This window comes from Stegostoma tigrinum, chromosome 28 (genome assembly GCF_030684315.1).
Source record: "Stegostoma tigrinum isolate sSteTig4 chromosome 28, sSteTig4.hap1, whole genome shotgun sequence".
NCBI classification, from domain to species: Eukaryota; Metazoa; Chordata; class Chondrichthyes; order Orectolobiformes; family Stegostomatidae; genus Stegostoma; species Stegostoma tigrinum.
In genome coordinates, this window is record NC_081381.1 from 10,346,511 (window position 1) to 10,359,855 (window position 13,345).

Here is a 13,345-nt window from a genome sequence, read left to right on the forward strand (position 1 = left end):
TCAGATCCCCTCTCATCCTTCTAAACTCAAGAGTATACAAGCCCAGTTGCTCCAATCTTTCAACATATGATAGTCCTGCCATTCCAGAAATTGACCTTGTGAATCTACGCTGCACTCCCTCAATAGCAAGAATGTCCTTCCTCAAATTGGGAGACCAAAACTGCACACAATACTCCAGGTGCGGTCTCACCAGGGCCCTGTACAGCTGCAGAAGGACCTCTTTGCTCCTATACTCAATTCCTCTTGTGATGAAGGCCAGCATGCTATTAGCTTTCTTCACTCCCTGCTGTACCTGCATGCTTGCTTTCATTGACTGATATACAAGAACACCTAGATCTCGTTGTGCTTCCCCTTTACCTAACTTGACTCCATTGAGATAGTAATCTGCCTTCCTGTTCTTGCCACCAAAGTGGATAACCACACATTTATCCACATTAAACTGCATCTGCCATGCATCCGTCCACTCACCTAGCCTGTCCAGGTCACCCTGTATTCTAATAACATCCTCCTCACATTTCACACTGCCACCCAGCTTTGTGTCATCAGCAAATTTGCTAATGTTACTTTTAATGCCTTCGTCTGTATCATTAATATATATCGTAAACAGCTGCAGTCCCAGCACCGAACCTTGTGGTACCCCACTGGTCACTGCCTGCCATTCCGAAAGGGACCCGTTTATCACTGCTCTTTGCTTCCTGTCAGCCAGCCAATTTTCAATCCAACTCAGTATTTTGCCCCCAGTACCACGTGCCCTAATTTTGTTCACCAATCTCCTATGCGGGACTTTATCAAAGGCTTTCTGAAAGTCCAGGTACACTACATCCACTGGCTCTCCCTTATCCATCTTCATAGATACATCCTCAAAAAATTCCAGAAGATTAGTCAAGCACGATTTCCCCTTCGTAAATCCATGCTGACTCTGACCTATTCTGTTACTGCTATCCAAATGAGTTGTAATTTCATCTTTTATAATTGACTCCAGCATCTTTCCCACCACTGACGTCAGGCTAACCAGTCTGTAATTTCCTGTTTTCTCTCTCCCTCCTTTCTTGAAAAGTGGGACAACATTTGCCACCCTCCAATCCGCAGGAACTGATCCTGAATCTATAGAACCTTGGAAAATAATTACCAATGTGTCCACGATTTCTAGAGCCACCTCCTTAAGTACCCTGGGATGCAGACCAACAGGTCCCGGGGACTTATCGGCCTTCAGACCTAACAGTCTATCCAACACCATTTCCTGCCTAATATAAATACCCTTCAGTTCATCCATTACCCTCGGTCCTTCAGCCACTACTGCATCTGGGAGTTTGCTTGTGTCTTCCCTAGTGAAGACAGATCCAAAGTACCTATTCAACTCTTCTGCCATTTCCTTGTTCCCCATAATAAATTCACCCATTTCTAACTTTAAGGGCCCAATTTTAGTCGTAACCATTTTTTTTCTTTTCACATACCTAAAAAAGCTTTTACTATCCTCCTTTATATTTTTGGCCAGTTTTCCTTCACAGCTCATTTTTTCTCTGTGTATTGCCTTTTTAGTTATCTGCTGTTGCTCTTTAAAAGCTTCCCAGTCCTCCAGCTTCCCGCTCATCTTTGCTATGTTATACTTCTCTTTTATCTTTATACAGTCCTTAACTTCCCTCGACAGCCACGGCTGCCCCTGCCTCCCCTTAGGATCTTTCTTCCTCTTTGGAATGAACTGATCCTGCACCTTCTGCATTATATCCAGAAATACCTGCCATTGTTGTTCCACTGCCGTCCCTGCGAGGGTATTGTACCATTGAACTTTGGTCAGCTCCTCCCTCATAGCTCCATAGTTCCCTTTATTCAACTGCAATACTGACACTTCCAATTGTCCCTTCTCCCTCTCAAACTGCAGGGCTTGAATGGAAAGGAATTTATTATGTGTGTACAAGTAAATTTTCTGATTCAGTATGTGGATGCACCTTCCAGAGAAGGTGCAAAACTTGGAAAATAAGGCAGGCCAGGTGACTGAGGCATCAGTGGGGGAGCATGTTGTGCCAGTGGCCATAATTCTATCAGTTTTAAAATAGTGATGGAAAACGTTAGGCTGGATCTGAAAGTTAAAGTTTGAAATTGGAGGAGGGCCAATTTTGACAGTATTCGGCAAGAACTTTCAAAAGTCGATTGGGGGCAGATGCGCACAGGTAAAGGGACGGCTGGAAAATGGGAACCCTTCAAAAATGCACTAACAAAAGTCCAAAGAATGCTGGATGACCAGAGAAATTGAGGTTTTGCCAAGAATAAGAAGGATGCATATGTTGGGTATAGACAGCAGAGACTGAGTGAATCCTTAGAAGAGTATCAAGGCAACGGGAGTATAGTTGAGAGGTAAATCAGGAGAGCAAAAAGGGGGCATGAGATGGGGAAATGGGGTTAAGGAGAATCCCAAGGGATTTGATAAATACATTATGGACAAAAGGGTAACTAGGGAGAGAATAGGGCACCTTAAAGATCAGCAGGGTCGCCTATGGAGATGGAATGTAATGGAATCCTGAATCTATAGAACCTTGGAAAATAATTACCAATGCGTCCATAATTTCTAGAGCCACCTCCTTAAGTACCCTGGGATGCAGACCAACAGGTCCCGGGCACTTGGAACTGCAGGAGATGGGGGAATTACTAAATGAGTATTTTGCGTCATTGTTTACTGTGGAGAAGGATATTGAAGCCAGAGAACATGAGGAAATAAGTAATGACTTCTTAAAAGATGTCCACATTACTGAGGAAAGGTGCTGGACATTTTAAAATGCATAAATGTGGATAAATACTCAGGTCCTGATCAGCTGTACCCTAGATCTCTGTGTGAAGCTAGAGAAGGGCTTGCTGGGCCCCTTGATGAGATATTTGTATCATCGATAGCCAAAGATGAGGTGCCAATGGACTGCAGGTTGGCTAAACTGGTGCCTTAATTTAAGAAAGGTGGTAGGGAAAGGCCAGGGGACAATAGACCGGTGAGCCTGACATTGGTGGTGGGCATACTGTTGGAGGAAATCCTGAGGGACAGGATTTGTATGTATGGAGAAAGGAAAGGACGAATTAGGGACAGTTAACATGGCTTTGTGCATGGGAAATCATGTCACACTAACTTGAGTTTTTTAAAGAAGTAACAAAGAGGATTGATGATGGCAGAGTGGTGGATGTCAGCTATATGAACTTCAGCAAGGCATTTGACAAGGTTCCTCACGGCAGACTGGTGAGCAAGGTTAGATCACATGGAATACAGGGAGAACTAGCTATTTGGATACAGAACTGGCTCGAAGATAGAAGACAGAGGGTGGTGGTGGAGGGTTGCTTTTCACACTGGAGCCCTGTGCCATAAGGATCAATGCTGGGTTTTTCGTCAATTATATAAATGAATTGGATGTGAACATAGGAGGTATGGTTACTAAGTTTACAGGTGACATCAAAATTGGAGGTGTAGTGGGCAATGAAGAAGATTTTTTTTCGACTCATTTATGGGATGAGGGTGTCGCTGGCTGGCCAGCATTTCTTGCCCATCCCTAGTTGCCCTTGAGAAGGAGGTGCTGAGCTGCCTTCTTGAGCTGCTGCAGTCCTTCTGCTGTGGGTTGACCCACAATGCCATTGGGGAGGGAATGCCAGGATTTTGGCCCAGCGACAGTGAAGGAACAGCGATATATTTCCAAGTCAGGATTGTGAGTGCCTTGAAGGGGGAACTTGGAGCTGATGGTGTTCCCATGTGTCTGATGCCCTTGTCCTTCCAGATGGAAGTGGTCGTGGGTTCGGAAGGTGCTGTCTGAGAATCTTTGTTGAATTTCTGTAGTGCATCATGTAGATAGTACACACTGCTGCTACTGAGTGTCGGTGGTGGAGGGAGTGGATATTTGTGTATGTGGTGCCAATCAAGAGGCTGCTTTGTCCTGAATGGTGCCAGGCTTCTGGGGTGTTGTTGGGGCTGCGCTAATTCAGGCAAGTGGGGAGTATTCCATTGCACTCCTGACTTATGCCTTGGGGACAGGCTCTGAGTAGTCAGGAGGTGAGTTACTCGCCACAGTATTCCCAGCTTCTGGCCTGTTCTTGTAGCCACTGTGTTTATTTGGTGAGTCCAGTTGAGTTTCTGGTCAATGGTAACCCCCAGGATGTTGATAGTGGGAAATTCAGTGATGGTAACACCATTGAACGTCAAGGGGTGGTGGCTAGATCATCTCTTGTTGGTGATGGTCATAGCCGGGCATTTGTGAGGCACAAATGTCACTTGCCACTTGTCAGCCCAAGCCTGGGTATTGTCCACATCTTGTTGCATGTGAACATGGACTATTTCTGTGTTTGAGGAGTCACGAATGGTGCTGAATCATCAGCGAACATCCCCACTTCTAACCTTATGATGGAGGGAAGGTCATTGATGAAGCAGCTGAAGATGTTTAGGCCTAGGACACTCCCCTGAGGAACTCCTGCAGAGATCTCCTGGAGCTGAGATGACTGACCTCCAACAACCACAACCATCTTCCTGTGTGCCAGGTATGACTCCAAACACCAGAGAGTTTGTCCCCTGATACCCATTGATTCCAGTTTTGTTAGGGCTCCTCGATGCCACACTCGGTTGAATGTTGCCTTAATATCGCCTCACCTCTGGAATTCAGCTCTTTTGTCCATGTTTGACCCAAGGCTGTAATGAGGTCAGGAGCTGAGTGGCCCTGGCGGAACCCAAACTGGGCGTCACTGAGCAGGTTATTGCTGAGCAGGTGCTGCTTGATAGTGCTGTTACTGACACCTTCCATCACTTTACTGATCGAGAGGAGACTGATGGGACGGTAATTGGCCGGGTTGGATTTGTCCTGCTTTTTGTGTACAGGACATACCTGGGTAATTTGCCATATTTTTGGGTAGATGCCAGTGTTATAACTGTACTGGAACATCCTGGCTAGGGGAGCGGCAAGTTCTGGAGCACAAGTCTTCAGTACTATTGCCGGAAGGTTGTCAGGGCCCTTAGCCTTTGCAGTATCCAGCGTCTCCAACCGTTTATTGATAATCACATGGAGTGAATCAAATTGGCTGACAACTGGTATCTGTGATGCTGGGGACCACTGGAGGAGGCCGAGGTGGATCATCCACTCAGCACTTCTGGCTGAAGATTGCTGTGAATGCTTCAACCTTATTTTTTGCACTGATGCGCTGGGGTCTTCCATCATTGAGGATGGGGATATTTGTGGAACCTCCTCCTCTAGTGAGTTGTTTAATTTTCTACCACCATTCACAACTGGATGTGGCAGGCCTGCAGAGCTTAGACCTGATCCATTGGTTGTGGGATCACTTAGCTCTGTTTTTCAATGCTGCTGCCGCTGTTTGGCCTCAGAGTACAAAGGGATGTTGATCACAATGCCATATACCTAGTTCTGCACTCATCCCTAGAACATCCAAACAACAAGGACACCTACGTCAGATTCCTTCTCATCAACTACAGCTCCACCTTCAACATTAATATCACCTCCAGACTGATCTCAAAACTTAAAGACCTAGGTCTCAGCTCCACCCTCTGCAACTGGATCCTCAGCTATCTGACCACAGACCGCAGTGAAGATAGACAACTGCACCTTCATCACAATAACATTCAACACTGGGAACCCCCCCAAAAGGATGCATTCTCAGCCCCCCACAGTACTCCCCGTACTCCCACAAATGCGCTGCCAAGTTCCAAATAAATGTCATCTCCAAGTTCACTGATGACACCACTGTAGTGGAATAGACATTTAATAACAACAAAATACAGAAGAGATATCGAGGGCTTGGTGACTGGTGCAATGAAAACAAATTGTCTCTCAACGTTGGTAAAACTGAAGAATTGATTGTTGACTTCAGAAAAAAAGGGGGAGAACACACCCTGATCTATATCAACAGAACTGAGGTTGAGAGGGTGGAGAGAGTCAAGCTCCTCAGAGTGACGATTACTGATTTCCCACATCCTGGATTTCCTGTGTGGATATGAGAATAAAGAAGGTACAACAGCACCTTTTCTTCTTCAGACAGCTCAGGAAATTTGGCACATCCATAAGGTCCCTCACCAATTTCTACAAATGCACCATTGAAAGCAAACTGTCCAGGTGTAAAATGGCCTGGTACAGCAACTGCTCTGCCCTGCACTGTAAGAAACTGCAGAAGGTGTTGTGCATAGCCCAGACCTTCATGCAAGCCAACCCTCCATCCATTGACTGCATTTACACAGGTCACTGCCGCAGAAAAGCTGCCAACATCATCAAAGACCCATCACAACCTGGTAATGGTCTCCTACCGCCTCTTCCATCAGGCAGAAGATACAGAAGCCTGAACACATGCACCAGCAGGTTCAGGAACCACACTTTCCCAGCCATTATTGGACTGATGAATGGACTCTCTGGCCTCAAATAATGCTGATCTTGCTAACATTTATCTCGCCTAGCGCGTGCCCTGTGCAATGTAACCTGTATGTATGGCACTGGATTTGTTTAGGATATCTGGTTGGTATGGATGAGTTGGACTGAAGGGTCTTTTTCTGTGCTGTGTATCTCTACGAATCCATGACTCAATCAGAAAATTGTCATGGGGGGGTCATACAGTCATAGAGAAGTACAGCACTGAAACAGACCCTTCAGTCCAACTCATCCATGCCAAGTAGATAGCCCATTTTCCAGCATTTGGCCCAGATCCTTCTAAACCCTTCCTGTTCATATACCCATCCAGATGCCTTTTAAATGCTGTAACTGTACCAGCCTCCACCACTTCCTCTGGCAGCTCGTTCCATGCATGTAACACACGAAAAAGTGATTCCTCAAGAATAATGGGAACTGCAGCTGCGGGAGAATGCGAGATAACAAAGTGTGGAGCTGGGTGCAACTCCCAGTCGCGAACCATTTTAACTCCCGTCCCATTCCTCAGACGACATATCCATCCTGGGCCTCCTACAGTGCCATAACGATGCCAGGAACAGCAACTCATATTCAGCTTGGGAACCCTGCAGCCCACTGGTATCAATGTGGATTTCACAAGCTTCAAAATCTCCCCTCCCCCCACCGCACCCCTAAACCAGCCCAGCCCGTCCCCGCCTTCCTCCCACCTATCCCCTCCTCCCACCTCAAGCCGCACCTCCATTTCCCACCTACTAACCTCATCCCGCCTCCTTGGCCTGTCCAACCTCCCTGGACTGACCTACCCCTCCCTACCTCCCCACCTATACTCTCCTCTCCACCTATTTTTTCCTCTATCCATCTTCGGTCCGCCTCCCCCTCCCTCCCTATTTATTTCAGAACCCTCTCCCCATCCCCCTCTCTGATGAATGGTCTAGGCCCGAAACGTCAGCTTTTGTGCTCCTGAGATGCCGCTTGGCCTGCTGTGTTCATCCAGCTCCACACTTTATTATCTTGGATTCTCCAGCATCTTCAGTTCCCATTATCTCTGATCACAAATTATTCCTCAAGTCCTTTTTAAATCTTTCCCCTCTCACCTTAAACCTATACCCCTCTAGTTTTGGACTCCCCCACCCCAGGAAAAAGACCTTGGCTTTTTACGCTATCCATTCCCCGCATGATTTTATAAATGTCTATAAGGTCACCACTAAACCTCCAATGCTCCAGGGAAAATAGCCCCAGCCTATTCAACCTCTCCCTACAGTTCAAGCACCTCAGCCCCAACGACATTCTTCTAAATCTTTTCTGCATCCTCTCAAGTTTAATTAATTAGCAAAATGTCACTCTTTTAGATTTTGGCAATGTATATAAAGCACGCATTTTTGTTGTAACGATGGAATCAGTCAATGTTCATTCAACGTAAGTCATTTCAGATTTCTTAAATGGCCAGACTGTAAATGAAAGCAATTAGCAGAGAAACCAGCCAGTGTCCACCAATTGAACACACTGAGGAATGCTCATTAAAAACAAAAACCCTTGCAAACCAGACAGACCAGTATTATATTCTATGAACTGATTGTGGACTAAGTGATCTGTTTCTTGTCAAAGGTTTGAATCTGAAAACAGCCATTTTTTACTAAAAATCATTTGCAGGATGTCGGTGTCACTGGCTGCCCAGCAGTTATTGTCCATCCCTAACTGTCCTTTAGAAGGTGGTGGTGAGCTGCCACAGTGAGCCACTGCTGCAGATAAATACAAGGTCATTTTATAAAACATAGAACATAGAACATAGAACAGTACAGCGCAGAACAGGCCCTTCAGCCCACAATGTTGTGCCGACCATTGATCCTTATATTTACAAATATATTTCGGTATTGCATGCACAAGGCCTAGGAGAAATCTGGAAAGAGTGTATTTCTCATGGTAATGTTGTTAACAAGTTTACATGCAAAGTCAAACACAGGTGAGGTGAGAATGGCAGCCCTTAAGGTCGAGGCCACATTCAGTCCAGTGTGGCATTACACAGCCCTGGCAAAACTGGGATCACTGAGTATCAGGGGGCAAATGCTCCACTGGTTGGTGTCATACCTAGCAGATAGGAAGCTGGTTGTTGTCGTTGGAGATCAGTCATTTCAGCTCCAGGACATCTGTTCTGGTCATCACATTACCAAAAGACTGTAGAAGCTTTGGAGACGGGACAGAACATGTTTACCAGGATAATAAAGTGTGAAGCTGGATGAACGCAGCAGGCCAAGCAGCATCTCAGGAGCACAAAAGCTGCCGTTTCGGGCCTAGACCCTTCATCACAGGGTCTAGGCCCGAAACGTCAGCTTTTGTGCTCCTGAGATGCTGCTTGGCCTGTGGTGTTCATCCAGCTTCACACTTTATTATCTTGGATTCTCTAGCATCTGCAGTTCCCATTATCTCTGATACAATGTTTACCAGGATGTTGCCTGGTCTGGAGGATTTTAGCTATGAAGAAAGGTTGGATAGACTGGGTTTGTTTTCACTGGAATGCAGGAGTTTGAGGGGCCACCTAATAGAAGTTTTTAAGATTGTGGAAGGTATAGATGGAGTGGAAAATATGAGGCTTTTCTCCCAGGGTGGATGGGTCAGTTACTTAGGGGGCACAGGTTCAAGGTACGGAGTGGGGGGTAAGTTTAAAAGAGATGTGCAAAGCTAGCTTTTCACACAAAGGGTGGTGAGTGCCTGGAATGCGCTGCCTGAGGAGGTGGTGGAAGCAGACACATAGCAGCATTCAGGAAGCACCTGGATAAATAGGTGAATAGGAAGGGAATAGAGGGGCATGGATCCTGTAAGTAATATGAAAGGACAAGCGGTGCCTTGAATATTTCATCCAGAAAATGGCTGCTGAGGCCGTGCAGCCCTATACTGAGATTAAACGCAGATGTTTTGGGCTTTAGTAATGGAGTAGGACTTGAACCTATAAACTGGGAGGCACCAACACTGAACCAAGTCTCCCTAGCAATGAGAGACTGTGAACAAAAGAAAGCTTCTAGATTAAAATATTTAATTTTACTTTCTTTCCTTGTTTCAAGTCACAGATTCAGCAAGAGGCTGTTCAACTGACGATAACAAAAAATATTTTCAACAATTGGCCTCACAAAGTAAAGCGCTGCTGGGCACCTTTTGGTATTACTTAGGGAATTATTGCTGATCAGGAACTGGGAACCTTCAAGCTTGGCTGAGAGTCAATATTTTAAGATCTCGGTGACTTTAAAGAGAGACAGCAGCTAATGTTGCTGAGGCCAGACTCTGGTATCTGTCAACACATTCCCCATGCTGTCCTGAATCACATTCTCTATTGCAGTCAGTTGCTCTGCTTTTCCCCCAGTTTCCAGGCTGTCAGCACTTTACAAACTTGTAGATAACTTCTAGGTCTATCCAAATGTGTATTACAATAGAGCAGGGTGACATCATTTTAAAGTGAAAGGCAGAAGGTTTACAGGGAATTTGAGGAAGCCTTTTTCACTCAGAGGGTGGTGGGGTCTGGAATGCACTGCCTGGGAGGGAAGTTGAGTTGGATAACACCCCATCTTTAAATAGTACTTGGATGAGCAATTGAAATGTTGTAACATTCAAGGATCTGGGCAATAAGCAATATAGACAATAGACAATTGACAATAGGTGCTGGAGTAGGCCATTCGGCCCTTCGAGCCAGCACCACCATTCATTATGATCATGGCTAATCATCCACAATCAGTATCCTGTTCCTGCCTTATCCCCATAACCCTTGATTCCACTATCTTTAAGAGCTCTATCCATCTCTTTCTTGAAAGTATCCAGAGACTTGGCCTCCACTACCTTCTGGGGCAGAGCATTCCATATATCCACCACTCTCTGGGTGAAGAGGTTTTTCCTCAACTCTGTTCTAAATGGCCTACCCCTTATTTTTAAACTGTGTCCTCTGGTTCTGGACTCACCCATCAGCGGAAACATGCTTCCTGCCTCCAGAGTGTCCAATCCCTTAATAATCTTATATGCCTCAATCAGATCCCCTCTCATCCTTCTTAACTCAAGTGTATATAAGCCCAGTTGCTCCGATCTTTGTGGGAAGGTGGGAATAGATTAGATAGGATATTTTTGATGGTATAGACTTAATGGGCTCAAGGTCTCTTTTGCACTGTATAATTCCATGATTCTATACCCATGGGATGTTGAACTTATCCTCTGTAATACTCCCAAGGACCAATGAGATTGGTGCAAGTGGAGACCAGGTTACTGCATGTGGGTAGATGTAAACGCCAGGGCTTCACTTCTTAACCTCAGACTCATATTGGAGTGAAAATTCGCTTCTGAATGTTTATTGATGACAGCTATCGATCGAGAAAGCTGCGCAATAAATATACAGGATCCTCATCTTTGTAAACAGACGCAGAGAGGCCAAATGCAAGGAAGTCGCCTTTTTGAAAATCACTGCTTAATCTCCAGTAGGAAAATTACATTTAATTTGGACACAGTGCATTCAGATGTCACAGTCTTACTGAGGAGCTAGACTGGGAATTCAGTTTCTTGGAAGGATACCAAGGCTACCATTGTTCCCTTATTGCAGGGAATCACAGAATTGTTATGGTGCAGAAGGAGGCCATTCAGCCCATCATGTCTGTATCATCTTATCAAATGAGCATCGTTACCTCATGCCAATCTTCTGCATTGCCCAACAGATTCTTACACACTATTTCTATCCAAAGAATCATCCAATGACTATCCTGTGCCTCAGCTTGGGAGAATCCTAGGTGTTATCTAAGGAGCCTTGGTGAATTTCTGCTGTGTATCTTGTAGTTAGTTGTTTGAGTTTAATCAGCCCTATTCCAGACATCTCTGCGAGAGTTCCTCAGGGTAGTGTCCTTTGTCTGATCACCTTCAGTTGCTTCATCAATGACCTTACCTCCATCATAAGGTCAGGAGTGGGTATGTTCATTGATGGTTACATGATGTTCAGTACCATTCGTAACTCTTCATACTGAAGCAGTGCATGTCCAATTGCAGCAAGATCTTGTCAATTTGCTAAGGTCTCCTGCATTCCCTAAGAGATCCCATCTCTCCCAATGCCCATTTTCTCTAATACCCACTTCTACTGGGGCTCATCAGCCTTAATACTCTCCTCCCAACACTCTACCAAATACCCACCTTCCCTGATACCTCCTACCCCTGGTGCTCACCTCTTTCAGTGACAGGTCAAGGGGCTGCTGGTCCTCTGATTGAGCCCAACATTGGGATCCCACCCACAATCCTTAAATGGATGATGGATCTACAGGTGTCCAATGAAGAGGCACTTGTGGAAAAATGGTTGAGCTGGTCCTGACTGCCAGACCTGCTAAATATTTCCAACATTTTCAGTTTTATTTGGACCAAGACATGTATTAGTTTTCCCGAACTACAATTCATAGCCTTTAAAGAACTAACACGTATTTTACAACAGCTCGATATTCCTTCGAAGTGTGAAAACTCAACAAGGGTCTGTCAGCCAAGAATGTCAAAGGAAGTTAAGGATTGTAGAAGACAAGCAGAAAAGGATTACTTAGTGGTCAAAAATAGTAATAAGTCTGAGAATTAGGATGTTTTCAGAACACAGCAAAAGAAAGCCAGAACTCTGATAAGGAAAGGAAGGATAGAGTACAAAATCAATCTAAAAATGGACTGTAAAAGCTTCTACAGGTAATAAAAAGGAAACATTTGGCTAAGATGAATATGGCGCCATTACAGAACAAGTCAGAAGAATTTGAAATGGGGAATTGGGAAATGACAAAGAAGCTAAATAAGAATACAAGAACTAAAGACAGGAATAGGTGATTCAGTCCTTCGAGGCTCCTCCTTTCGGCCCGTTACTAATTAAACATCTGTCTAACTCCTCCTTACATTTACTCAGTGTCCCAGCATCCACCACACTCTGGGGAGTGAATTCCACAGATTCATGACACTTTGTCAGAAATAATTTCTCCTCATTTGTTTTAAATCTGTTGTCCCTCATCCTGAAACTGTGACCTCTCCTTCTGGATGGAACTGCGAAACCAGAAAGGGTTCAGAGAAGATTTACGAGGATGTTGCCAGGGTTGGAGGGTTTGAGCTATAGGGAGAGGCTGCGATAGGGTGGGGCTACTTTCCCTGGAGCAGAGGAGGTTAAGGAGTGACCTCATAGGGGTTTATGAAATCATGAGGGGCATAGAGGTTGAAAGACCAGGTCTTTTCCCTTGGTTGGGAGAGCCCAAAACTTGAGGGCATGGTTTTAAGGTGAGAGGGAAAAGATTTAAAAGGGACAAAAGGGGCAACATTTTCATACAGAGGGTGGTGTGTGTATGGAATGAGCTGCCAGAGGAAGTGATGGAGGCTGTACAATTACAACATTTAAAAGACATCCAGATGAATATACGATTAGGAAGGGTATGGAGGAATATGGCTAAATGCTGGCTAATGGGACAAGATTAATTTAGGATATCTGGTTGGCATGGACGAGTTGGACTGCAGGGTCTATTTCCATGCTGTACATCTCTATGATTCTATAGCTCCACATGTGGAAACATCCTCTTCGCATCTACTTTGTCGATCCCCTTTAGTATCTTATATACATCCATTAAATCCTGTTTCACTCTTCTGCACTCCACAGAGTATAGGCCAAACTGTCCAATCTTTCCTCATAAGACAAACCCCACATTTTTGGAATCAATAAATGATTTACTTTGTGTCCTTTTTCACTGATGAAGATACAAGAAATCTCCCAGGACTAGGAATCCAACTGACTAGGGAGATAAAGTGGTGGAAGCACATTAATGTGGGTAAGAAAGTAACTGGGCTGAAAACTAATAAATCCTCAGGCTGTGATAGTCTACATCCACGAGTGTTGAAGAAAGTAGCTATTGGGATGGTCAATGCATTGTAATTATCTTTCAAAATTCTATAGGTCAGCAATGATTTCCATGGCTCAGAATCGTGCAAATGTTATCCCGCTATTTCAGAAAGGAGCTAAG